The sequence below is a fragment of the Tamandua tetradactyla genome, chromosome 20 (genome assembly GCF_023851605.1).
Source record: "Tamandua tetradactyla isolate mTamTet1 chromosome 20, mTamTet1.pri, whole genome shotgun sequence".
Taxonomy (NCBI): Eukaryota; Metazoa; Chordata; class Mammalia; order Pilosa; family Myrmecophagidae; genus Tamandua; species Tamandua tetradactyla.
Window position 1 is genome coordinate 50,226,976 of NC_135346.1, and position 25,005 is coordinate 50,251,980.

Genomic DNA, 25,005 nt, shown 5'->3' on the forward strand with positions numbered 1-25,005 from the left:
TTTCCTTAGTTTAGGGTTTCTCAAAGGTTAGTCTGGGACCAGTACCATCAGTGCCACCTGGGAACTTATTAGAAGGGCAAATTTTCTGGTCGCTCCTTAGACCTCTTGAATCAGAAACTCTGGGGTGGGCCCAGCAATCTGTGTTTTAACAGGGGTCTCCAGGTGACTCTGATGTGTACTCAACTTTGAGAACCACTGATCTAGATGGCTGGTGTGTAGAGAAACCAAACAAAGAAAGAGGGTGCAGAAAAATCTTCCAGAAAGTTGCATCCCTGGAATATATGTGAAATAGACTGGAACTAGATTAGTAATTTAGTTCCTCCTGTATTTTGCAAGCAAGAGATGTGGAAGGAAATGGAAAGTAAATTTCAAGGCCTCTTGTCTTAGTTACAGTGACACCTTCACTTAGCATTGTGTAGAGAGTGAATGAGGGGTGTGGTTAGGCTTGTGGAGAATACACAATTCCAGAGGAATCCACTATAATTTAGGGGCAATTAGCATCTGCACATTCTCCATCAGTGAGGCTCCATTAATCCAGTTAATCCTTATCTTCAGATCAAAAATAAACATCACTGAGTGTACTTGGGATCCTTTTAGCACATTCTGCCCACCAGGATTCTGTCCTTCACCTTATGATCCAGGGCTTTTAGGAGCCACTTCAGCTCCTAGAAAGGGGGGAACAACCCACCACCTTGGCTGGATCCTACCAGCCCCTTGGAAAAAAGTCCTCTCCCAGGCAGCACCGGTGCCTGAAGCACGCCGCACTGGCTAAACTTGCCCTCTCCCATCATTATTCAAGTCATTCTTGATATTTCCTTTGCTATTTTGGGCAGCCTTCCCTGAAAGTTCGTTGACTAAGCCTTGGCTAAACATGCGAGTCCTTGGGTAATGCTAATGCCTTGTCACGTTTGACTGTTTCCAAAGGCCTTTCATAATCTCTATTTCATTGGATCCTCCAACCTATAATGTTCTCATTGGCATCTTCCCAGTTCCCACCACCCCCAACCCCTTCAATTTATAGATGGGACCTGTGCTGGTTCAAAACAATGTATGTCCCCTAGAAAAGCCATGTTTTAACCAAAATCCCATTTTATAAAGGTAGAATAATCCCTATTCAATACTGTGTGTTTGAAACTGTGATCAGATCATCTCCTTGGAGATGCGATTTAATCAAGAGTGGTTGTTAAGCTGGATTAGGTGATGACATGTCTCCACCCATTTGGGTGGGTCTTGATAAGTTTCTGGAGTCCTATAAAAGAGGAAACATTTTGGAGAATGAAGGCGATTTGGAGAGAGAAGAGAATGCTGCAGCACCACAAAGCAGAGAGTCCACAAGCCAGTTACCTTTGGAGATGAAGAAGGAAAATGCCTCCCGGGGAGCTTCATGAAACAGGAAGCCAGGAGAGAAAGCTTGCAGGTGATGCTGTGTTCACCATGTGCCCTTCCAGCTGAGAGAGAAGCCCTGACCGTGTTCACCATGTGCCTTCTCACTTGAGAGAGAAACCCTGAACTTCATCGGCCTTCTTGAATCAAGGTATCTTTCCCTGGATGGATGCCTTTGACTGGACATTTCTATAGACTTGTCTTAATTGGGACATTTTCTCAGCCTCAGAACTATAAACTAGCAATTTATTAAATTCACCTTTTTAAAAACCATTCCATTTCTGGTATATTGCATTCTGGCAGCTAGCAAACTAGAACAAGACCACTGAGGCTTCCAAAGTTTCCACGCATGACCTCCCAAGCCCACACAGTAATTGGATGAAAACGTCTCAACCCACAGGTAAAGATCTTTCTATTATAGAACATTGTCACTTTCTGACTACTGATCTGAACCTAAAATGTCAACAAATGCTGTATTTGTTCTTTCACTATGTTTATGTCTTAGGATGTCTATGCAACTATGAAAATCGGTGCATCTTCCTTAATTTAAAAGCTCTTAAGGAGAAGAAATCATGTTTGTGTAACTTGTGCTGAAATAATAAAGTACTTCTACCTATTCAAAATATTTCCATTTTTATCTTATATTATCTACAAAATAATCCAGTGAGTTAAGTAGGATAAGCATCAGTATATTTATTTTATTGGTAAGGAAATTGGAGCTTGGCCAATAAAAGTAACTTACCCCAAAAGTAGAAAGTGGCATGGCTAGAAATAGAATTTGGGTTTCCAATTTCACCAGGTAGGTGGTTTTAAAATTATACCTCAGGAAAAAAAAAATTATACCTCAGAGCCTTGGGGTTCTCATATGGTGCCTCTGCAATTTCTGGGGGAACCACGAGGTAGGGCAGGCAGGGCTCTGGGTATCCTACTCCTGGTTCAACTAGAATGTTCTCTCCCTTGGAAAACAGTCTGACACCACTGTCAGATTCTCCTTTCCTCTCCAGGGTAAAGAGCAGAGCACTAGGTAGATACATGTAGTAGCATCAAGTAATACAATTGTAGATGACCCTAATTGACCTTGAGGTTCTCCTGAGTGCTCTTCTGAGGTTAGCCCAAACCTCCTGGCTTACTCTTAGTGGAGGCAGTGAAAACTGCACCCTGACCTTTGATAGGGTATATCACCCCTCGGTCTTTGCATATGCTCTTCATTAATTCAATGACTATTTGTCGACAAATTATTACATGCCAAGCACCATGCTAGGGTCTAGGAAGAAGAGTGGTGGAAAAAAACTTCGGTGATTCTGTCTCTGCCCTGACAGAGCTTAGCTTCTGGTAGACCTGAAACAGCTAATGACACCAACAAATAAATAATTCCAAATGCCTTGGAAAGAAAGATCTGTTTGCCGTGTGAAAGAACAATGAGGGGGTGGGGGGTCCCATTCCAATCAGGAGGTCAGAGAAGGCCATTATGTGCAGGATGACATTAAAGCTAGTTTTGCTTGGCAGAGGGGAAAGGGAGGAGAATGTTGCCAAATGGAACAGCTTAACCAGGCAGTAAATTGAGTGGAGACCAGGCTGACTGGGGTACAGTAAGCAAGAAGAGGGTGGAATGAGATTGGAGACAGGTACCATAGAGCACTGACCGATTCAACATGAAATGGGAAGCCAGTGCAGGAGGTTTAAGGAAGAAGTGATATGAGTGACTGACTGTTTGACAGCCAAAAATGACTTTGGCTCTTGTCTGGAGAAAACAATTAGAGTTGGTCACGAGTAACAAGTGAAGAGACCTATGAGGAGGTTATTAAGGTGGTTTCCCTTTGTATGTTGTATGTTACCTGACTGTCCCATCTGACTATGGTGCAGGAAGTAACACTGAGTACTCTTGAGTGCAATCCAAGTTATCAGCAAGGAAATCCATAGTTACACAGTTAGGGATGCCCTTGAAGGATTTTATGATTTAACATGGGGGATGGGGCACATGGACAAGACTAAGAGCAAGAATGGCAGAAATGAAAGTATTGCCTTAGATTAGATGCTGTGTCTACACTTCCCAGCCGTGTCACGAGGAACAGGCCACTGAACCAAACATTCTGGGCCTCTTTCTTTCCATCAGTGACAAGAGGATAATAATCGAACTTCAGTGGGTTATTAGAAAGCCCAATTATGTGCTTTGTAAACAGTAAAGCATGATTAAAATGCAAGAAGCCATCATCATTAACCATATCAATATATACAAAGTAATTACATGAGTAAATATGGCACAACTTTTCCTTTGATCGTATCCTGAAAATAGATTACTAGACCAAGAATTGTGTGCTCTCTGATTGGTTAAAAGCTTCATATTTCATAAATCAACCTTTTTTTTTTTAATGCTGGAAGTTGTACAATTACTGAATAAAAATCATTTTTATTCTTTAGGAGGATCATGTTTACTCTGAACTATATAGAATTGCATTGGGTATATTGACATAGGGCAATTTTATTTTGGAGTTTTCCTCTCCTTTTTGGTTCATATCATGTTTCCCAAACTTTAATCAATGTGCCACTGCATTTTTACACATTTGCTTGATACTTTATTTTAATGGAATTTATATACATTCCCTTCTCCATTTTTTTCCTTGCAAAGTTCAACCTAAAGAATAGTACCTGTGAAATAACAGGATTGATATGCTTATTATAGTTTTTCCTAAATCACTTAAAAATAGTTGCATGACTATTAACATAAAAAATAATCTAAACCATCTAGCAGGACATCATGTAACAACAGTGGTACACAGCATACTTGAGAAACAATTTATGTGCTATTCATATTTTATGTCTTTTCTTCAATATCAAAGACAACAGGGTCTTTCACTAGACTAATGGTCCTTAACATTAGTCACCTGGGGTGCTTTTTATAAAAATGCAATATTTATTGAAATATAGCCATGCACCATACAATCCATCCAACGTACACAATCAATGGCTTGCAGTTTCATCACATAGTTGTGCATTACCACAATTAATTTTAGAACATTTTTATGACTCCAAAAATAAATTAATGAATAAGAAAACCCAAAACATCCCATATTCTTTATCCTAGTACTGGTATGGTACTTTTGTTACTCTTGGTGAAAGAATATGAAGATATCGCTTTTAACTCTAACAGAGTTTGCAATAGGTACATTTTCCCCATATACCACTCTATCAACTCTTTATGCTAGTACATTTGTACTATTTGTACATCTGTTCTAGTTCATCAAAGGACTTTTATTTTTGTAATTGTGCTGTTAATCACAGTCATCGTCCATCACAGGGGTCACTGTGTTATTCATTCCCCTGTTTTAACGTCTAGCTTTGAAACCCTCGATGCCCTGATGGATTCAAATTAAATCAAAATCTCTGGGGAAGGGACCCAAGTATCAGTATTGTTGCCAGTTCCCTGGGATGATTATTACGTGATCTGAGGCTGAGAGACACTGGTCTAGATTCTGGGATGCTTTCGAGGACTGTCCAGTCAGGGAGATACTGAGAAGAAATTGAGGAGTCACAGTAAGGGGAGACCAGCAGCAGTGGAGACGATTGCTGTGTTTGTCTCATTCAGAAAGGAACAGCTATCTGAGTAAATTACAATGAAAGTGACAGTATCACTACTACTAGGACTAGGCAGCATTAATTGAGGGGTAACTTCATGGCAGCTACTCTTCCAGGCGCTTTATATGAATTAGGTCATTTACTTCTCATGGCAACACTACCAAGTGGGCACTGTCTTTATAGCTTTCCAAAATGAAGTGTCTGAAACCCAGAAAGGTGGAGTAGCTTCCTTAAGTTCTCATGGATAGTAAGAGGAACATTTGGTGTAGGAGGATTCCAAAAAGCAACCCCAAGTTTCCAGTTTCCATTCTTTTATGGCTTCTTATTTAAAATATTTTGGACCTAGGATTTTGCTATGTAAAATCCAGGATCTTCTCTCTCTCTCTCTCTCTCTCTCTCTCTCTCTCCTTCTCTCTCTCTCTCTCTCTATATATATATATATACACACACACACACACACATATGAGAGAGATTGTAGGTATACAGAAAAATCCCAGAAAGTATACTGTACTCATTATGCATTGAATCCCCACTTCCTATCCCCACCCCAGCCCTTGGTAACTTGCATTCTAGCTTCTAACTCCATTAAGGTGCATATTCTAATTTATTTCACATAAGTGAGGTCTTAATAGTATTTGTCATTTCGTGTCTGGCCTATTTCACTCAACTTGATGTCATCAAGGTTCATCCATGTAATGGCATTTATTAGAATTTCATTCCTATTATGGCTGAATAATATTTCATTATATATATAATGTAATATATATATAATGAATATATATATACATGTACACACACATATATATCCATATATAGATACATATCCATATATATACATACAGCACATTTTGTTTAACCATTCATCTGTTGATCAACACTTGGATTGTTTTCATCTTTTGGCAATTGTGAAAAATGCTGCTATGTACACCGTTGTGCAAATATCTATTTGAGTCCCTGCTTTCAACTCTTTTAAGTGTATACCTAAGAGGTTGGATTGTTGGTTCATATAGTAATTCCATTTTCAACTTTCGAAGGACCTACTAAACTTACTTCCACAGTGGCTGCACCATTTTATATTTCCACCAACAATGAACGAGTGTTCTATTTCTTCACATCCTCTCCAATACTAATTTTCCATTTTTTAATAGTAGTCATTCTATGGGTATAAAATGGCATATCCTTGTGGTTTTGATTTGCATTTCCCTAATTACTAATGATATTGAACATTTTCCATGTGCTTATTGGTCACTTGTATATCTTCTTTGGAGAAACACCTATTCAAGTCTTTTGCTCACTTTTAAAATTGGACTTTTGAATTTTTGTGGTTGAATTATAGGATTTCTTAGTATACTTTGGCTATTAAGCCCTCATCAAATAAGTGGTTTTCAAAAATTTCTTCCATTCTGTAGGTCACCTTTTTACTTTCATGATCAAGTCCTTTGATGCACAAATGTTTTATATTTTGATGAGGTCCCATTTAACTATTTTTTTCCTTTTGTTGCTTATGCTTTTGGTGTAAAGTCTATGAAACCATTGCTAAACACAAGATCCTGAAAATTCTTCCCTGTGTTTTCTTTTAGAAATTTTATATTTTGGTTTTTATATTTAGGTCTTTGATCCATTTTTATTTATTAATAAAAAAATTGTTTTTGGTCCGGGAATTGAACCCAGGTCTCGTGCATAGCTTTGATCCATTTTGAGTTCATTTTTTGTATATGGTGTGAGGCAGGGGTGCACGTTCATTCTTTTGCTTAATGATATCCAGTTTTCCCAGAACCATTTGTTGAAGAGACTATTCTTTCCCCATTGAGTGGATTTGTTACCCTTGTCAAAAATCAATTGGCCATAGATGTGAGGGTGTTCTGTGCCCTTTTATTATACTTCTTTCCCCATCCCTAATTTTAGAAATCAGCACATTTCCCAGATGTGAAATGAAGAGCTTGAGTTGTTGCATTATTTCCGAGGTCATATAACTAACCACATGTGTGGTCCCCTAAATTCTCTTGGATATAGTTTTATTCATTTGAGTTGCAAAAATAAACCCTTCTGCCTCACATCCACGAACATTGAAAAAATAAGAGGCATCCAAAGTATTGGGTCCCTGCTGCTCCTTGTCCTTGAGGAAGCTCTGATGGGAGGGAAAGATGATTTCTATCAGCCCCCAGAAGTCACTTTTCTCCTTTGCAGGATCCAGTTACAACCAACGGACTTCAATCTGAATAAACAAAACTAGATTAATGCACCTAGGGGATCTTTGAGTCCAGCCTCAATTTTTAGCATCCATCTACAAGGAGGTGAGAAGGGCTTCAGCCTGTTGTTTTCTAAGAGAAATGAAGAAATTTTCCAATTATGTAGCAGGTTCTGCTTCTAAGTTGAAAAGTGGTATAATAATGGACGTTTTTCAAGCTCTAAATAAAGCAGTGGAAAATCTACCTTCCTTCTCCCTGTATAACGAACATCTAAACACATAGTGTTTAATTTCTGAACAGGGCAATGTTATTTTTTAAGAGAAATGTTAAGTACGATGAGCTATAATTCTGTCTTTGGCTCTTTCATTGTTAATAGTATGTGTGTGTGTGTGTGTGTGTGTGTGTGTACTCTGTGCAGAGATGTGGGAAAAACCAAAATCTTATGTAAATAGGAAGTGACACACATTGATAAACCAAGCACCAGACCCAAGGTCTTAATTACACAGGAGTCTGGTTGTCAAAATGAAGTGGTTTATTGACGTTCAGAGATTTCAGTCTGTGTTATGTTGGATGTTCCAGAAGTAGAGAGGAAGGCAAAGGCTTCTCATTACTCAGAACCATGGTCATCTCTTGGATGTTTTTTCTGGTGGAATATATCCCTGAATCCCAAAACCCATACCTACTTGTGGTACTGCAGAGAAAACAAGATGTTTCCAGGTGTGGGGATAAATTGTTTTTAATTGAACAAGGGCTCTTCAAAGCAGAGGTTTCTACCGACCTCCACACCTCAAATTTTATCCCACCCATCCATTTAGCATCGTTTGAAGCATCTAAAGCAATGCCAAAGGCATCATCTCAATTCAGCAACTAACGCTCCTGAGAGATACATCAAAGCATTAGTAACTTTTAACTTTTTAATACTGAAAACCTGAAAAATCAGGGATTCTTGAGCATGAATGTGGCTGAAGAATGAGAATACTCGAGGGCTTAGCCAGCTCACACAAGTTATTCGCAGTGGACTAAGTCTAGTGAGGTTTAATGCCTCCTGGCCCATGGCTCTTTCATTTAGTTGACACTATGGCCAATATCCTAGGGGGTCTGGGCTGTGTTTTTAAAAGGAGAGAAGTCTACATTCAGACTTGGGTCTAATCAAACAGTTCTCGGTGGGTGTCAGGGTCTTTGCCTTGAAATAGAAAAACAATACACTCTTTCCCTTCACCCCCACTAATTAAAGTGTCAGGATCGAGCCCCAGCACTGATTTGACACATGACATGATGTCCCATGTAATCCGACGTGTTTTACACCAACATCAAAGCCCCGTCAAGGATAATGGAGCAGGATATTTAGTGTGTGCCCGCCGCAGTCTGACATCTAACTCCATCCAGCTTCATTCACAGGCCCTTGCTCTCCAGGAGATTAACCCATCAGGCTGCCAAGTGAGAAGGGACAGAATAGGCCCTGACAGGAGGCCCAGGATGCAGGGGAAACCCAAACAAATCTACCTGCTCAGGGAAGACTTTTTCGATGACTGCAGCACCGGAACTGCTTCCTCCTGTAGACAGCCGTGGCAAGTATTCTGGCAACCTCTGATGTGGCACTGGGTCATTTATGACTGCCTTATGACGCTGTTTTTCACTATTGTCTTTGCACTGTTGTTTAACAACCTTGTGTAATCAACTCTTCTCCCTGCAAATAAATCTCAACACCTTAGAGGCTTCCATAGGTGTCTGTTTCCTACCAAGCTTCTCAAATGATCCGTGGTGAAGGGGCAGTATGTTGTCGATTTTTTTTTTGATTCCTAGTCTACCATGCACCAATGCTTTTGTAGAATACAGTAAAAGTGAAGTATTAGAAAAATGAATGTGGGCTTGGACATTGTGGCAGTGTCACAATTCTATAAGTGTTTACACTTAATTTCTGTACTTGTACTATCACAAACTGGTAACACAAAGTTAGCTGACTGGCATTGGTCCACGGACCAATTTCAAGACCACATTTTCAGTTGTTCTAAACTTGAGTTCTGGAGTTTCTGGAACAATGTGAAACATAGGTTATCTCCTCAATATGTAGCTGTTGTTTAACTATACAGTCAATCCTCATTATTGATGGATTCTGTATCTGCAAATGTGGCCTACCTGTAACTCCCAAAATCAAGACGTGGAACTCCCAAAATCAAGATGTGGACACTTTCATGGTCATTCATGAAGATGCAGAGAGTGGTGAAAAATTTGAGTCTCCCAATGCATTCATTTCCAGCCGAGATTGAAAAAGGTGATGCTTTGTCTTCTTGTTTCAGCTTTCACACCATGAACAAGCGTCTTCTTTTGTGGTATAGTTAGTGCCACGTTTTTCATATTTTGACTTCTGTTGGTGATTTTGTGCTTTAAAATGTCCCCAGGTGTAGTGCTGTAGTGCTGTCTAGTGTTCCTAAGGGAAAGAAGGCTGTGCTGTACCTTATGGAGAAAATATGTACGTTAGATGAACATCACTCAGGCATGGCTTGTAGTGCTATTGGTTGTGAGTTCAATGTTAATAAAGCAACAGTATATATTAATTAAGGTGTCTTGAAGCAAAACGCACACACAACAACGTCATGTATTGATCAGCTGATGAAAACCTTGTGAACAGTGGCTCACAGGAACCTAACCCTTTATTTCCCCCAGGAGCCATGGTTTAGTATTCACTATTTTAGTATTTGCAGTGACTTTATAGAACCTTACCATGATAATGAGAATAGACTGTATTCAAGCCAGATACAGCTATATACACTTACATTCATTCAAATTGTACTTTACACCAAGCATGAAAAGAAAAAGACAGGATTACCAAGTGGAGACCTATACCTAGGAAAAAGAAAGCATATGAGATAGCAAATTGGAAACAAGACCCACTAAATAAACAAACAAACAAAAAAACAAGGTATAACTACTTAGCAGTACCTACTCTGCACCATTTGTTCCATGTGTTAATTCTCAGGAGTTCTCTGTGGGTTTGGTTTGGTTTGGTTTCAACACCCACATTTTGCCCAAGAGGCAGTTAAACTCAAGGAGGTTGATTTGCCAAGATCACAGAGTTATTTTGTGACAGAGATGGGATTCAGGTGCAGGACTGTCTTGCTCCAGAGTCCATGTTTCACATTACTTAGAGCTAAAAATTCACTTATGGGATTGCAAGATTAAGTACACCAATGAAGCAATTCAGTGTGGTTATGTTAAGGACTCTATATGATCTATTCAAGTTGAGAAAAGTAGCCAAGTTTCTATCAGGCACCATGGCTATGCCCATCATTTTAATATGACAATACTCCAACCTCTCCATCAGGAAGCTCAAAATAAAGATCTAAAGGGTAAAGGTCTACCATAACATGCTCCAGGGCCTTGAGTAGTACGAACCTCATTAGAACTTGATGAGTGTTAGCCTCAAGAGCACCATGTCCATACCCTCTTATCACACAAAATACAGCCACGTTCTCATGGCACATGGGTGTTTTCCTGTTTTGTTCACACAAGAGTGGTGTGGTTAAACTCAGCTGCTAAACTGTGCATGTATTGCTAGCCATTTCATAGGCGAGAATTTAGGCTTGGGGCAGAATCAGCTCACCAAAACATTATCAAATGTCTGCTTAAAAATAAATAAAAATGACAATGCTCTCCACAGAAAGAAAAAAGAAAAGAAAAATACACTCTAAATGGCATCATTGAGAAAGCTATCACTGCAAAATGAACATCACTGATTGCTTTGGGGACCAATGGGGTCATAAGTGAATTCAACCTAGCATCTTCCACACTCCCAATCATGCATTGTTCATATATAAACAAAATTACAGGTTTCCACAAAGGGCCACAGAACTTAGAATTTAACCAAAATAGTGATAGATGAAGTACTTACTGAGCAACACAGATCAAATTTAAAAAAAGAAAGACCTGTGTGGTTAGAAGCGAGGAATAAAATAAGGTTATGACCACAGCAAAAAAAATGTCTATGAGAGGGATTGATAACGGAAAAGGAAATCTGATTTGGGTTACATAAAAAAGAGAAGAGCAGATGATTTGGATCAATGTGACACTTCCATTACGCATGACTTTGTCCAAGGTCCTCCCTTGCTCTACATTGCTCTTGGCAGAAGTGAAAGCCTCATGCTGCGATCAACTTGGTAATATGGCCCTACTTCCCTCACTGATGGATCTCTCTCCATTTCCACCTCCTCCACTCATAGCGATGAGAAAAGCAAAAGGAAATTGGACTTTGGGGCACAAGTTATGAGCTGGGACCTGTGACTTAAGAATAAGTTTATACTTTAAACTTAGACTCTCCTCAGATAGGAGCTTGGGTCAGAGCTACTAATTGCAATAAAACTGTGATTTTTCGTTTTCTCCTCCCTTGGTCACCATGATGCATAAACAAAATGAAATTCACGCACATGAAACACTCCCCAGAGCCACAGACAAACGAGTCCAGGGGGTTGTGTGCAATTACCAGGGTCTAATTGTAAACAATCCCTTCTTTCCTCCTCAAGAAAGCAAAGTGAAGTGCAAGAGGTTGAGACGGACATCAGTATAAGGTGAACTCTGAATTCACTCATTAAATAAGCTATTTGCACACAATTCACAACTGATCATAGCCCCTTGCTGGCTTGTTAAGGCAGGGAAACAAAGAAGCTGTGCTTGTCCTAGAGTGAAACAGAGTCCATCGGTCAATTCCCCATTGCCCTGAGGGGACCGAGCCTACCCAATGAACCATGCCCCCCAAATAAACATTCCATTTACTTTTATGGGGAATGGTGGACCGACACCCTGAAAAATTCTTCAACAATGCATAGTCAAGGGGTTAAAAGGAGCATCGTGGAATTGTTAAAGGATCATGGAGTGGGAGTCTGGAAACCTGGGATCTAGTTCTGGACTTTGCAGCATTACTGGGCTGCACAGGATAGTCACTTCATTCTTCTGGGTTTTAATTCGATGTGAGTGATTTGGCTTTCCTCCTTCTCATTTACTGGTTTAAGGAGAAACAATCATCTCTTGGATGCTATAAGGACACCACATACTTTCCAATTATGTGTGCATGTGCATGAGACAGTAGAAAAGGTGCATTATATATCCTGTAATGATAACAATAATTGCTTCCCTTTTATCGCTCATGTACCACATGCCAGGTGTTCTGCTAAGTGCTGTCTAAACAAAATCTCATGTGCGCATCACAAACTAGCCTATTTTAAATACGAGAAAACAGGAATAGAGGAGTTGGGTAAAATATTCAATGAACTGATAGGGCTGGGATACAAATCCAGATCTGAAATGGAATTCACGTTTTCAAACATTATTCTGTGCTCTTATCAAAATATGCTCATTTGTATACTACAAAGAGACATTACTTATGCCCCCACACACACACTCCAAAGGACCAAATCTCTAGAAAAGTAAAGCAGTTTTAATGGGACATTGCAGTAATTTTAAGATATTTAGGCAAAAAGGGAAAAATACTTTTAGGTAACATTAAGGAAACAACTTAATGATTGTGGGACATCTCCGCAACATCTATTCTAAGGCACATGATTAACCTGAGCCAAGCATGGTTCAACAATAGGCATGTCACTGTGGAAATAGTTTGGTGGCTCTTCAAAAAGTTAAATATAGAATTGTCATATGACCCAGCAATTTAGCTTCTAAGTGTATACCGAAAAGAACAGAAAGCAGAAACTCAAACAGATATTTGTACCATTATTAATAGCAGCAGCATTCACTTTCATTATTCACATATAAAAGCCAAAAAGGGGGAGAAATCCAAGTGTCCATCAACAGACAAATGAATAAACACAGTAAAGTTTATATACACAATGGGATATTATTCAGTCATGAAAAGGAATGAAGTTCTTATGTATGCTACAATGTGGTTGAACCTTGAAGATACCATGTCGAGTAAAATAAGTCACACACAAAAGGAGAAATACTATATGATTTCCCTTATATGAAATACCTAGAATAATCAAATTCACAGAGACAAGACTAAATAGATTACCAAGGACTTGAAGAGGGACAGAGAGTTATTGCTTCATGGGTACAGAGTTTCTGTTGGGGGGGGTTGAAAAACTTTGCTGATGGTGTTGATGGCAGCACAATATTGTGAACATAATTAATATCACTGAATTATATGCATGAAAAGGGATATTTTGTTTTGCATATATTTTACTACAATAAAAATTTAAAAAAAAGAAAAAGAAAACTGGGCGTGTCACCCAATCTCACTCATTGAAATATGAGACCAAGTCTACTGATGCTTCTGGGAAAAGTTGTCTCCTTCTTAAGAGACACAGAGATGGCCCCTTCTCCTGGAGTCTGAAGTGTGTGGATACGACAGCAGCGCTGGCCTACGGCCACCTGAGCCCAGTTAGAATGTGATGTCAACACACTGGAGGACAGAACACCAGGAGAATCACAGAGAGACAGAGCAGGCACCCTTGCATCCTGAACCCAAAGGGTCTCCTGTGTGCAGGCTCCTTTTCATGTGAGACAATATCTTCCCTTATGAAAACCAATTTGAGTGGGGATTTTCCTGTTACTTGCAGCTAAAGACACCCTACCTACAGTAAACTCCTCACCTCATAGCAATATGACAATGAACTCGACTTTCTAAAAAATTTTTATTTATAATTACATATCTATATATTTATAATTATATAAAATCATTTGTATATATGTGATAACATATATATATATAATAAAACATAAAATCTCCCATTCTAACCATTTTTATGTAGACAATTCCCTGCCTCTTTTAACAAAAGCTGTTGTTTGGTTCACACTGCTGGGCCAGAATTTGAAAGGAAATGATCTAATTTATGACAGCAACATAAATTTTTCAAATCACCCTCTGAAATGAAACTTGGGCCCTTTGATGGGACCATAAAGAGTTTAACTTGGAATAAAAAAAGAAGAAAACCCACAATATGTAACACAATTCCCACGGACTACATCCAGGGCTGAGTCGGGCTTTGAGGATGTAGTACATGGAGGTAAGTGCAATCACAGCCCATCAGCTCTATTTAGGAATTCCTCTCCTCTTTCCTGCGTGTTTATACAACCATAATACTTTTATATATTGGTCCAATAAAGCCTTTTTCCTATTTAGATGGTATTGCCCATCTGCATTTATCCCAGAATAAAGAGGCTGAATTATTTGAACAATCCATTTTGTTAACTGTGAAATTGATAAACTGCATATAAACAGCTCCAATATTTCTCTGGAAGTAAAATTGGAAAGAAGAGGCAGTTGCTTCAACCAACTAAGATAGGCTTGCATATTTAGAGATTAAGGCTGAGGTGTGGGTTTCTTCTTTCAGCTAAACCCTCGTTTCCCCCTGCCTTTGACAACTTAATTTCCTGTCCTCTTCTGGAGACAGACGGATGAATATTTAGTGTAGAACATGATTGTGATTAAGCTTCCAAATGTATCTTCATCTGGATTCCAGCTGGTGTGGCATCTCAATTACTCCTCCATTCCCCTATGGAACTGTCTTATTGATGTAGTAAGCTTTGCATGATGACACTGGATTAAAAATCTCTCAGGACACTCCAAAACTTCTGACCTCAATCAATTATCCTTTAATGAAGGGGATAAAAAAAAGGTCTTGTGCATGCATATTATGACCTGAAGTATGCCACCAATAGGCATCAGACCACTGCAGATTAGCTGCCCACAAAAAGCAGAAATTTTTCTTAGAGCCAGCTCCTTTCCCCTAGCCCCCGCCTCTACAAATGATGATAGATGCATTAACGTGAGGCGGATAAACTCTTGGTGATGAATGGATGTGTGGTCAATACAGCATAAGAAAACTTTCAAAAGCATTCAGCTGCTTGCAGTTTCTTTACTCGACCAGTATATATTTGTCACCCTTCCCTTGATTCCCTGTATCACTATGCCTGAGCGTTAGTAAGTTAAGGAAACACAGTATCATGTGACATTTTCCAAATCCGTTCTGAGTATCTTGGATACCATTTTTCAGTGCCATGTCTTTTGACAGTGGCCCCAAAGTAATCTACGTGGTTTGTTTGTTCATTTACTCAAGTACTCATTCACCAACGTTCACTGAGTATTTAGGTGGTATGCTTAGCACTGAGGATAGATTTGTAACAAGACATACACTACCCTTGTTCTTATGGAACCCCAGGTCTATTGGGGGGGACAGACATGTACACAGGCGATGACCACGGGGTGTGATCAGTGCTACAAGGGGCCAGATGCAAGGCACCATGGGAGCTCACGGGAGATGCATCTACCCAGACTCGGGGGATGATTAGGGAGGGCTTTTCAGAGTTTTTATTCTTATCCATTATATTTGTAGCCGCCTCAACACTTAGACTCAGTTTCCTAAACTATAGAACAGCCATATGGACTCCGTACCCTGCAACACATTCCTCCCTCCCTCCTTCTCTTTCTATATTTACTCTGAACTGATTTTTGTGGATATATAAGTAATGTCAGACACTCTTCAATTCTTGCACTTATAATCTAGTGACATATGATATATTCATGAACTGTGGGAAAGAAAGGCAGGCGTAAGGTATTTTCTATTTTTCGTCTGCCACAAATACATATCACTTGATGAATGGCTATGGATGATGAAGTCCTGTACCGAACGCCGCCGGCAGTATGTGGCTGCAGGAGCTTGGAGTATGGAGGAAATCTGTGTGGATTAGAGTATTTGGGAGATGCTTCAGAAAACAAGGAGGCTGAGTTCGCTTTCTAAGACAGGCTAAGAATGAAAAACTTTCACTTGCACTACCCTTGTTTCCAGCAACCAGAATTAGGAGAGCAGCTCTTCTTAGGAACTCAGGTGAGTCTGAAGAGTGCCCCAGGCTTCCTTTCTGGGGATGAAAAGGAAGAAATAAGCTATCTCATCATCCCCCATTCACACCTTCCATTTTAAAGAAGGCGCATGTCTCCAAGAGTGAGGCCTGTTTTTTCCCAGCCTTCTTGGTGGGATGATGTGTGTGGTCTGCTGGTAGACAGGCCATGTGCAAGGAAAATGGAAGAGGAAATCAGAGCATTTGGTCCCAGAGCAGAATGACCCAGCTACCAAGGTCCTAAGAAACTCCTCAAACTCTCCAGAATCACTCTTCCAGATAGTGCCTAAGGAGAAAATAAGAGTTCCTCAACCATCTTTCTTCATATGGAAACGCTTAAAACAAATCACTTGACACATTAAAAAGAAATTCTCAGAAAGTAGGAGCGGTTGGAACAGTAGCCTAGAGCACTATGAACTCATGAAAAATTAATTCAACCCTCAAAGTCAGCACCAGTAAGGACTGTTCTACATAACAAAAAGTTCTCAGTTGCATTATTAAAAACACAGCTTTGGAACAACCAATTAATTTCAAAGGCTCCACTCTCTGCATTAGAAGTTATCAAAGACAGATGTGCTAAAAGGGTCCTCTCTATCAAACCTGGTTCCCATCTGCTCTCCCAAGGTTATAATGGCAATCTCTATCAAGGTTTGAGCACTTATCCTTTCATTTTAGCCTAAACATTTTTGTGCAAAGTCCCTGAAAAGCCCAATGCAGAAGAAGATTAGCGAAATCAGTCTTTTTCTCCCAGAGTCAGTATTTCCTTCAACCCAGATAGCCTGCATTCCACACGCCCAGGCCAGGTACATTAAACAGTGTGTGTTTGTTTGCCACACCAGCATTTGCTAACCCGAGGAACTGTGCCATTTTTCAAGCAGGCAGGAGACAGGGGGTTAGGATTCCAGGAAGGCGTGTCCAATTTTAAGAAAACTTGCTATGCAAAAATAAGAATAAGCCAGATAAAACTAAAAGCACTTCATCCATTTAACAAAAGAGAACTCACTACGAGGATGCTTAAGAATCAGTGGCCTAATCAAGTTAATATGCTGCCTAATCCACAAAGCAAAAATACAGTGTTTATTTGCAACATTTCTGGAACACACCTATTATTCAGTGAAAGATACAGCTACTGTACTACTTACCCCTATTTTATTGAATGTCTGCTGTTTATGTGACTGTTTGTACTGATGCTTTACATAAATAATTTCATTTAGCTCTCAAAACAGCCCTGTAAGTTACACATCCGACTCTCATTTTATACTTGAATTTTATACTCAGAAAAATGACTTGCCCGAGGTCAAAGAGCCAGAGAAGAGATGGTATTCAAAGTCGAAGTCCGTCCTTTTTCCATTCCACTATTCTGATCTTGTTAGGAATCAGATACCAAGTTCATACTCTGAAACCTAATTAATCTGGGTCGGATGTGATACATGACAGTTTGATTGAAAAGTCTGCATTAAAGAATATGCATAAATGGTCCACAAGGATACACAATGAGTTGGTCATTTCACTGTGTGCTGACGATCCTTAACGACCCACTCCAGTGATAAGAACAATTTAAATCATAAACCCAAATGCAAAAGGTAAAAGAACCACACTGCGAAAGTACAGGAAAAGACTGTTTCCTGAAGTTGGTTAAGGAAAACTTGATAACCTCTATCAAACTCTCTTTTTGAGGACACTTTACTCCAGTCTGTTTAAGGGATCACAAATCCTTAACTTGTAAACCATGATTTCACGTGATCGTGCTCTGCTTTTAATTTCTTCCAAATCAGATGATTTGTGTATTTCATGAAATTGTTCATTTAGAAATAAGGAGAAGCAAGGAATTGCATATGAAAGCAATGAGCGCCTTTTCTCCTCTCTCCAGTTTTCCAGGCAGTAAGGGTGGCTGGTTTGAGAAGGAGCAGCTTTCTCCATCTTATAAAATGCGGGTTTTATTAACTAGGAAATGACAGGAGCAAGAGATGTCTTGATTTTGGGGAGGCATCAGAATTGGGAACGCAAAAAAAATTGAGAGCCAGATTGTGGCCAGGTCAACACTAAGAACCATGTAACTATATCCTCCTCTTCCTTTCCATTCTAAGAAAAATTCTGGTTCCCAGATAGGAGGCACTTATTCTGATGGGAGCAATGGATAGAGAGAAGTGGACGGAGCCTAGAGTGACCAAATTATTATACATAAGAAAGTGAACCGTTTCACACCCCTAGCATGGCTATAATAATAATTTAAAGAAGGACAATAGCAAGTGTGGGTGAGGATATGGAGAAACTGCGGAACCCTCTTCCATAGCTGGTGGGAATATAAAATGGCGCAGCCACTGTGGAAAACAGTCTAGCAATTCCTCAAAAAATTAAAACACATGTTTATCCTATACCCAGCAATTCCACTCGTAGGTATGTAAGCAAGAGAAACAAAGATATATGTCCACACAAAACTTTGTGAATACTCACAGCAGCATTATTGATAAGAGCCCTAAAATGGAAATGACCCAAATGACAATCAGTTGATGAATGGACAAACAAAAATGATACATTCATACAATGGAATATTAGTCATAAGACATAATGAAGTGACAATACATGCTACAACATGGACGAACCTTGAAAACAATATTCCAAGTGAAAGTCATGCACAAAAGATCATATATGCAATGATTCTATTGTATGAAATGTTCAGAATAGATTAATTCATAGAGCCAAAAAGTAGATTAGTAGTTGTCAGACCCTGGAGGGAAAAAGGAATGGGGAATGACCACAAATGGGTACCGGTTTCTTTCTGAGGTGATGAAAGCTTTCTGGAATTAAATAGTGATGATGGTTGTATGACATAGTAAATATACTAAAAACCACTAAATTGCATATGTTAAATTGATTAATTTTATGTTATGTGAATTTGTATCTCAAGAAAAAAGAAAATAAAACAGAGAAAGGTCAAGGAGTTTGCTGGAAAGAATGTCAGACTGTGCTCTACCGTCTATAAATTGAAGGGAGCCAGAAAACTCAGCTTTGTGTTCTGAACCCAGAGAAAGCTGTTGCTTATTGCTGCATTTTGGACTATTAATAAATAGCAGCCAAACATAAGCTGTTTCAGCTTTCCCACTGTTTATCCATCACGGATATCCATCATGGAAGCCTCCACCGACAGTCACAGTTAATCTGCAAGTCAGCCCCAGAGACTGGGTCACTCGAAAGTGTCGGCTGGGTGGGTGGTGTGCAGCCTCCTCGTCCTGTGAGGGGTCCGGGCCCATCACAGAGGAGTACGGGAATGAGATAGTAGGGTTCTCTCAGGGGAAAACTCAAAGCCCTGCACTTTCTCTGGGGAAAGGCTCACCGGAACAGGGCACTTTATTTACAGGGATCTCATGTATTCATCGGCAGCAGGTGATTGTAAAACTTGAAGGCATCCTATTTGGTTTTTAGACCATTTCTGAGAGCAACAGAAGATGACAGTACATTTCTATGGGTCTTGTCATGCTAGGTAGACCTTAATGTGAGATGGGGGATGGGTGGTAGAAGAAAGAGGTTCCCATGGGAGCTGGTGTGGAGCTGTTGGTGAGATGCAAACCCTCACTGTGCAAGCAGGGCATAGCTACACTTGCTCCTTCTCACTACCTCAAGCCTAGCAAAATCTCAGTTGCTGCTTCAACCAGCAGCAAAAAAGAGCTTTATTAATCTTACTTTTAAGACTTTCTCCAAGTATAGTCCATGCAGAAGAAAAAGGGCTGACATGTAGTAATTTACCTCCTAGGAATATTGATTTTTAAGACCTCTAGGCATTAACTGAAGGCAATGCTGTCATATCCCAAGCCTGTTCAAGGGCATTGCCAGGCACATTGGGAGGGACTCAGTAAATATTTTCTAAATGAAAGAGTGAGTGAATGAATGAATATGCAATTTTTGAGTACATGTGCTAGGTTTTTTACTCAGTTTCCAATTCATCATCACATTTTAAAGGTCCAGAGGTGTTTGTCCAAATTTGTCCAAAGTAATACAGCTTAGGAAGTGGAGATCCAGGATCCAAACCTGGTAAACTGACTCTTCCTTCAGGAGGCATCATCTGCCTCACCTGGGTGAGTTAGGAGTCCATACTCTGTGCCCCTGTAGTGCCCAGCACCTACCCCTACCTTAGCATCCATCATATCAACACTAAGTTTATGCTCATTTTTCCATCATCTCTCCCACTGTACTGTGAGCTCCTAGACACAGAGACTGACTGTGTATCCTTTGGGATACATCAAGCACTTTACTTAGTGCATCACTCAATACAGATATATTGAATTAATGAGTTAACGATTTGAGGAGGGGGAGTTATACAGACTAAGCAGACAAGGTAGAGTATGAGAAGGGTTTGATGGACAAAGGCAAGGAAGTAAGAGACTTCTTTGTGGAGGGACACCCCTTCCCCCCAAAGGTATCTTATTTGTGTGCTGAGCTGCAGGTAAAGGGCGGGTATCGCCTTGAGGGATTGTAACAAGCCAGGGATCACAAAGCAAATTAGGGGGCACCAGGATCTCGCAGCAGAACATCTGCACAGCACATTGCAAGTACCAGATGAAAGGCATGCATAGAAAAGCAAAGATCACAGCACTATTTTTGCAGAAATGAAACATTCTTAAATTAATACAAGAAGGGAGGTGAGTGAGACGCCCAGGAATAGGACACGCTACAGAGGATACTGGTTCCCTTTGACGTTGCTTTTAAAATAAGTAGGTAAGGAAGTTAGTGGGTAAAAATAAGGTGCAAGAGAAACAAACACTCTTTTGCATATTTCAAACTTCTCCGGATCTGTAATCTCACCCGTGTACCCTGCGTATAGCAGACTTGAGAGGTGGCCTGCACGCTTAGGAAAGCATGAGAAAAGCCAAGAATGGGTTGGGAATTGCGTTCTCCTAGCCCGTCACCAAAAAGAAATTCTTTTGAGCTATGAAATCTGTTCAGCAGAAAGCAACAATGTCTTATCTCACCATCTCTTTCCATTGCTGAGCCCTGTTCTTGCAAGTATTATTAAAAACAAAAGTGATTTCTTTTGAGTGAGCATTCCCTTGACCCTCTTTTTCTGTACCCTCCCCCAATGCCCCTCGGCCCCAGGGCCCCCTCTCCAAACCTTATTATGCCCTTTCTTAGCAGCTGGGAATCTGCTCTGGACTGCCCAAAACACCATTTGTGGTTCTTGCCACAGGGGTTCTACTGCGGCCATAGTCAAGACACTCTAATTACAGTATGGTTTCATATTGGTAACTTTATTTTGTTGAGTAGGATTTGAGTTCTTTTTGTGGATTAAAAACTGCATAAAAAACAAACAAACACAATGACAAGTCATAGGGGAAAAATACGCTTCTCCACCTAGATGTCCTGTAGGCATCTCAGACTCAAGACGACCCAAACTGCACTCATTGGCTCCTCCTCACCACCTTCTCAAGCCCTCTCTTCCTCCTCCTGCACTGAGATGCTCATCTTCACAAAAAGCATCCCCACCCTCTTGTCTCAGCTACAAACCTCGTTCTCCCCACTTCAAATTGGTCACCAAGTCCTGTTGATTTTACAGTTAAAATGGCTTTTAAGTCCCTTTGTCCCATCTCTACTGTGGCTCCTCCTAACACAGACTATGGATTCCCTTCTTTATTGTTCTCTGCCTTCAGTTGCTTCCAAAATCTTCCTGGCATGTCCTTAATCCACCTTTCCACTAGCCTTATCTTCTACTCCTCCCGTCATCCTTCAAACCACAGGTCTCAGGAAGCTCCTTGATTAAGTCGTCCCTCCCTAAATTTGTCCTGTGCTTTCAGACTTCTGAGCTTCTGTGCACAGTGTGGGTCTCCTTTTTCTTGGAAGACCTGCTCCCCCTCTTTCCTGACTCTTATACCCTCTGTGCTCAAGCAAAACTGTAAGCTCTAGTACCGTATCCAGCCCCTTGTGCTGCAAGGATATATTGACATTCTTCTTGTAGGTGAAGAACAACTTGAGGCAGGGACTAGGTTATAGTCATCTCTGTCCCACAAGCAATTTAGCAAGGTGCCTGAACGGGGAAGGAGGAAGGAAACAAAATGCAAGAGTTTATCAGACTTGCTGTCATTGCTCTCAAGAGCCATGCATTGCCCCAATTCTCATAAGTTTCTTTTGATGGCCCTTTAGTGGAATTCAAGGGAGAAAGGAGAAACTTATGAGACTAAAAGCACGGACACGGTAGCAGATAAACCTAAGTTTGGATACTCTCTGTCCATGAATAGTCTTGGACAGTTTACCTAACCTCTCTAAGCCTCAGTTTCCTCTTAAATGGAGAAGCATACATTTGTCCACATAGTGTTGCCTTAAGATTTGACTTGTGGAATAAGGTATATAACATTCTTATACAAGAATTGAGCATATAGCAAGCATTCAATAAATGATAGCTTTAATATTACTTTCTTATTATCATCCTTAGTAATCTTTTATTCAATACATCTCCTCAAGCTATAAAATGATCTCTGGCCTGGTGAAGCCAGTAATCTAGTTACACTGACACATAAGGAGTTTGGTTTTCCTAAAATAGTCATACTAGAACTTAGGCACTGCAGTGGATACGGCCATTCGCGGCAGGAGTTTAGTTTTTCGGCACGCTTCTTCCAATGTTGCTGCCAAGTGCTCAAAATGGTTTTTATTTTTTAGCTTTCAGTATAAAAAGCAACATCCGACCAGAGTTCCAGTATAGTAATACACATTAAATGCCACAAGTATCTTAGCTTTCCTTAATAATAACCACGTTAAGGTGTTGCAGTCCTGCCTCTACCTCATCTCTACAGGCAGCAATGGGCTTTTCTAGAAGGAATCATTATCTGGAGAAGAGAGCCCAGCTCCCTTTCTTTATTGGTTCAGCTGCTCAGAAAAATTCCCCACTTAGGAGACAGTTCTACATGTCAGACTAAGCTCAGCAAAGAAAAGGCGAGAGCCAGGGTGCATGTGGGAACTGATGTCACAGAACCCCTATGGCAGGCAGGGCCACTGCATACATTACTCAGTATCTATGTCCCATGAACACTCTGAGGACACATGAAAATGTTGGGATTTGAAAAAAAAAATATTGACCCTAATATACAAAAAACATTAAAAATTATGAAAACTTTTAATATTTTACTATGTATGCTATGATGGGAATGGGACTTCAAAACTAAAAGCTCTTAAGGGTTATATAAAGATGATCAGAATAAGAAAGCAGGAATCAATCTATATACTTACTGGAATCAGGTATAACTTTGTTTGACTCTTGGTCTCTGAGTTTTTTTTTATTAACTTTCTCCCCCCATACCCACCCATCCCCCCACAAAAAAACGCAATGTAAACAAGAAAATCCAAAATGGCACAGAATTGGTGAAATGGAGAGGGCCATTCAAAATGTACAAAGCACTGGAATTTTTTTTAGCAGCCCTGAATGGAAGCATCCAAAGTACTCGAGCTTTCCTCCTGGCAGTCCAGTCTAGGGTCCCAAGACTCCCTGCAGGGTGCTGGGAAGTTTTTAATTGTCCGGAGATTTATTGTGGTGGTAAGAGGAAGTGACATTAAGGCATAAACTGGCATTTGGGGTTGACGAATGATAGGCAACAAGTTTAAATCTTTTAGACATAAATCAAAATTCAGAAATGGGTAAAAAAGAAATAAAATAAAACTTTTCTATAGTTCCCAGGGTAGGTTTACAGTATTGTTTTTATTTGTTGGTGCTGGCTCAACTTTGGCCAAAAAAGGCTGCCGCAAGTGTATGATCTTTTACTAGGAAGGAGTAGGCCTTGCCAAGTCAGACTTGTATACTGGTTTCCTGGCATCCATGGGCCATTTTTTCCTTCTTGGCTGCTTCCCTTCCTACCCATTTGTCCCCTAGGTAAATAGAGATGGCTGCAGAAAGAAAAAAAAAAGTGTAAGAAAGAGAGCCTTCTCTATAGTTAGCAAAGGACTGAAATAATTATAATAGTAGATTTGGATTTGCTGGCCCATACCACTTGAGGTCAAGGGCTATCTCACCTTTCTCCTCACTTATCCTCCTAGAGTCACTCAACGTTTAGGGATGCAGGGCTACATCTCCTTATGTGCAAATAGCCAATGTCTGTGAGATCTTTCTTGAGAGTAAACATTGAGCCTTGTACATCAGTTATCTCACATTGTTTGTCAAAAACAGCATCTCGTTTCCCCTTATTTTATCTTATCTCATCTCACCCAATCCATCCATCCAATAATTATTCTCTCTGTCCAGCTGTCTTGTCACTGAACACAAAAGTTGACCCATGCATCTTTACTGTTATGTGCTCAGGGAACTGATTCATTCCATAAGTAGCTACTCAGTGTCTGTGACATGCCAGGAACTCTGTTAGGCTATGGGAAGACGGTGATCAGCAAGACCAATGTTTTGTCTGCCCTTATGAAATTCATAGTCAAATAAAATACCAGTTAATGTTAAGATTTTCCTAATTGCTGCCCCTTTGAAGTGGATACTGCACTGCTTAAAATGAACTTGTATTTTTTTGTAAGCAGGTGACCCTGCTTGTTCATATTGAACTTGTTGACAACTGGGGCACTTAAGATGTCCTAATTAGGAGGGATGCACATGGCATAGTGTGCCATAGGCATCACAGCCAGATCACGTCCACTCCTTCCAGAAGTTTCCATGTACCTGGCACATATTAGGCAGAAACATGTGTTGAATGAATTTGTTGAATTTATTCACTTGATGTTTCTCCTTTAGATTCCACATCATTCCAGTTCTCTGGTATCTTTACGGACGGAACCTGGTTGGTTCTCTGGCATTAGCTCACTCTTACTTGCTTTTGTGTTATCTGAAAGTATTACCAGCAAATCTTCAAGATTTGCATCTAAATCATGGGGAAAAAAGATTGAAAACTGAAAGTTAACTGTACCAGGAAGTTCATGTCAACTTCTGAAATTGTCAGAAGTCATAAAAAGTAGACTTTGTGGGACCTTCAGAAAGAGAAAGGAAAAGGAAATGAAACATTCAAGGGATTGATTTGGATTTTAAAAAATAAAAAAAGGTAAGGGA

The 25,005-nt window shown here is 40.0% G+C and overlaps 1 protein-coding gene and 1 long non-coding RNA gene across 6 annotated transcripts in view; one reads left to right on the forward strand and one right to left on the reverse strand.

The window, feature by feature from the left end:
• SLIT3 (slit guidance ligand 3) overlaps positions 1 to 25,005 on the reverse strand; it is a 617,936-nt gene that overhangs the window by 342,617 nt on the left and 250,314 nt on the right. The gene's annotated exons all lie outside the window — the stretch shown is intronic.
• LOC143664086 (uncharacterized) overlaps positions 1 to 25,005 on the forward strand; it is a 69,476-nt gene that overhangs the window by 16,909 nt on the left and 27,562 nt on the right. Inside the window, exons 3-4 of one of the 5 annotated variants that reach the window (XR_013166308.1) lie at positions 7,144 to 7,250; positions 8,532 to 8,990. The exons of 1 other annotated variant lie outside the window; for it this stretch is intronic. This is a non-coding gene — a long non-coding RNA (uncharacterized LOC143664086). Of the gene's footprint in view, positions 1 to 1,686; positions 1,784 to 1,888; positions 1,992 to 7,143; positions 7,420 to 8,531; positions 8,991 to 25,005 lie in introns of those variants that run through there. 3 more of the 5 variants (XR_013166307.1, XR_013166309.1, XR_013166306.1) reach the window with 3 other exon arrangements.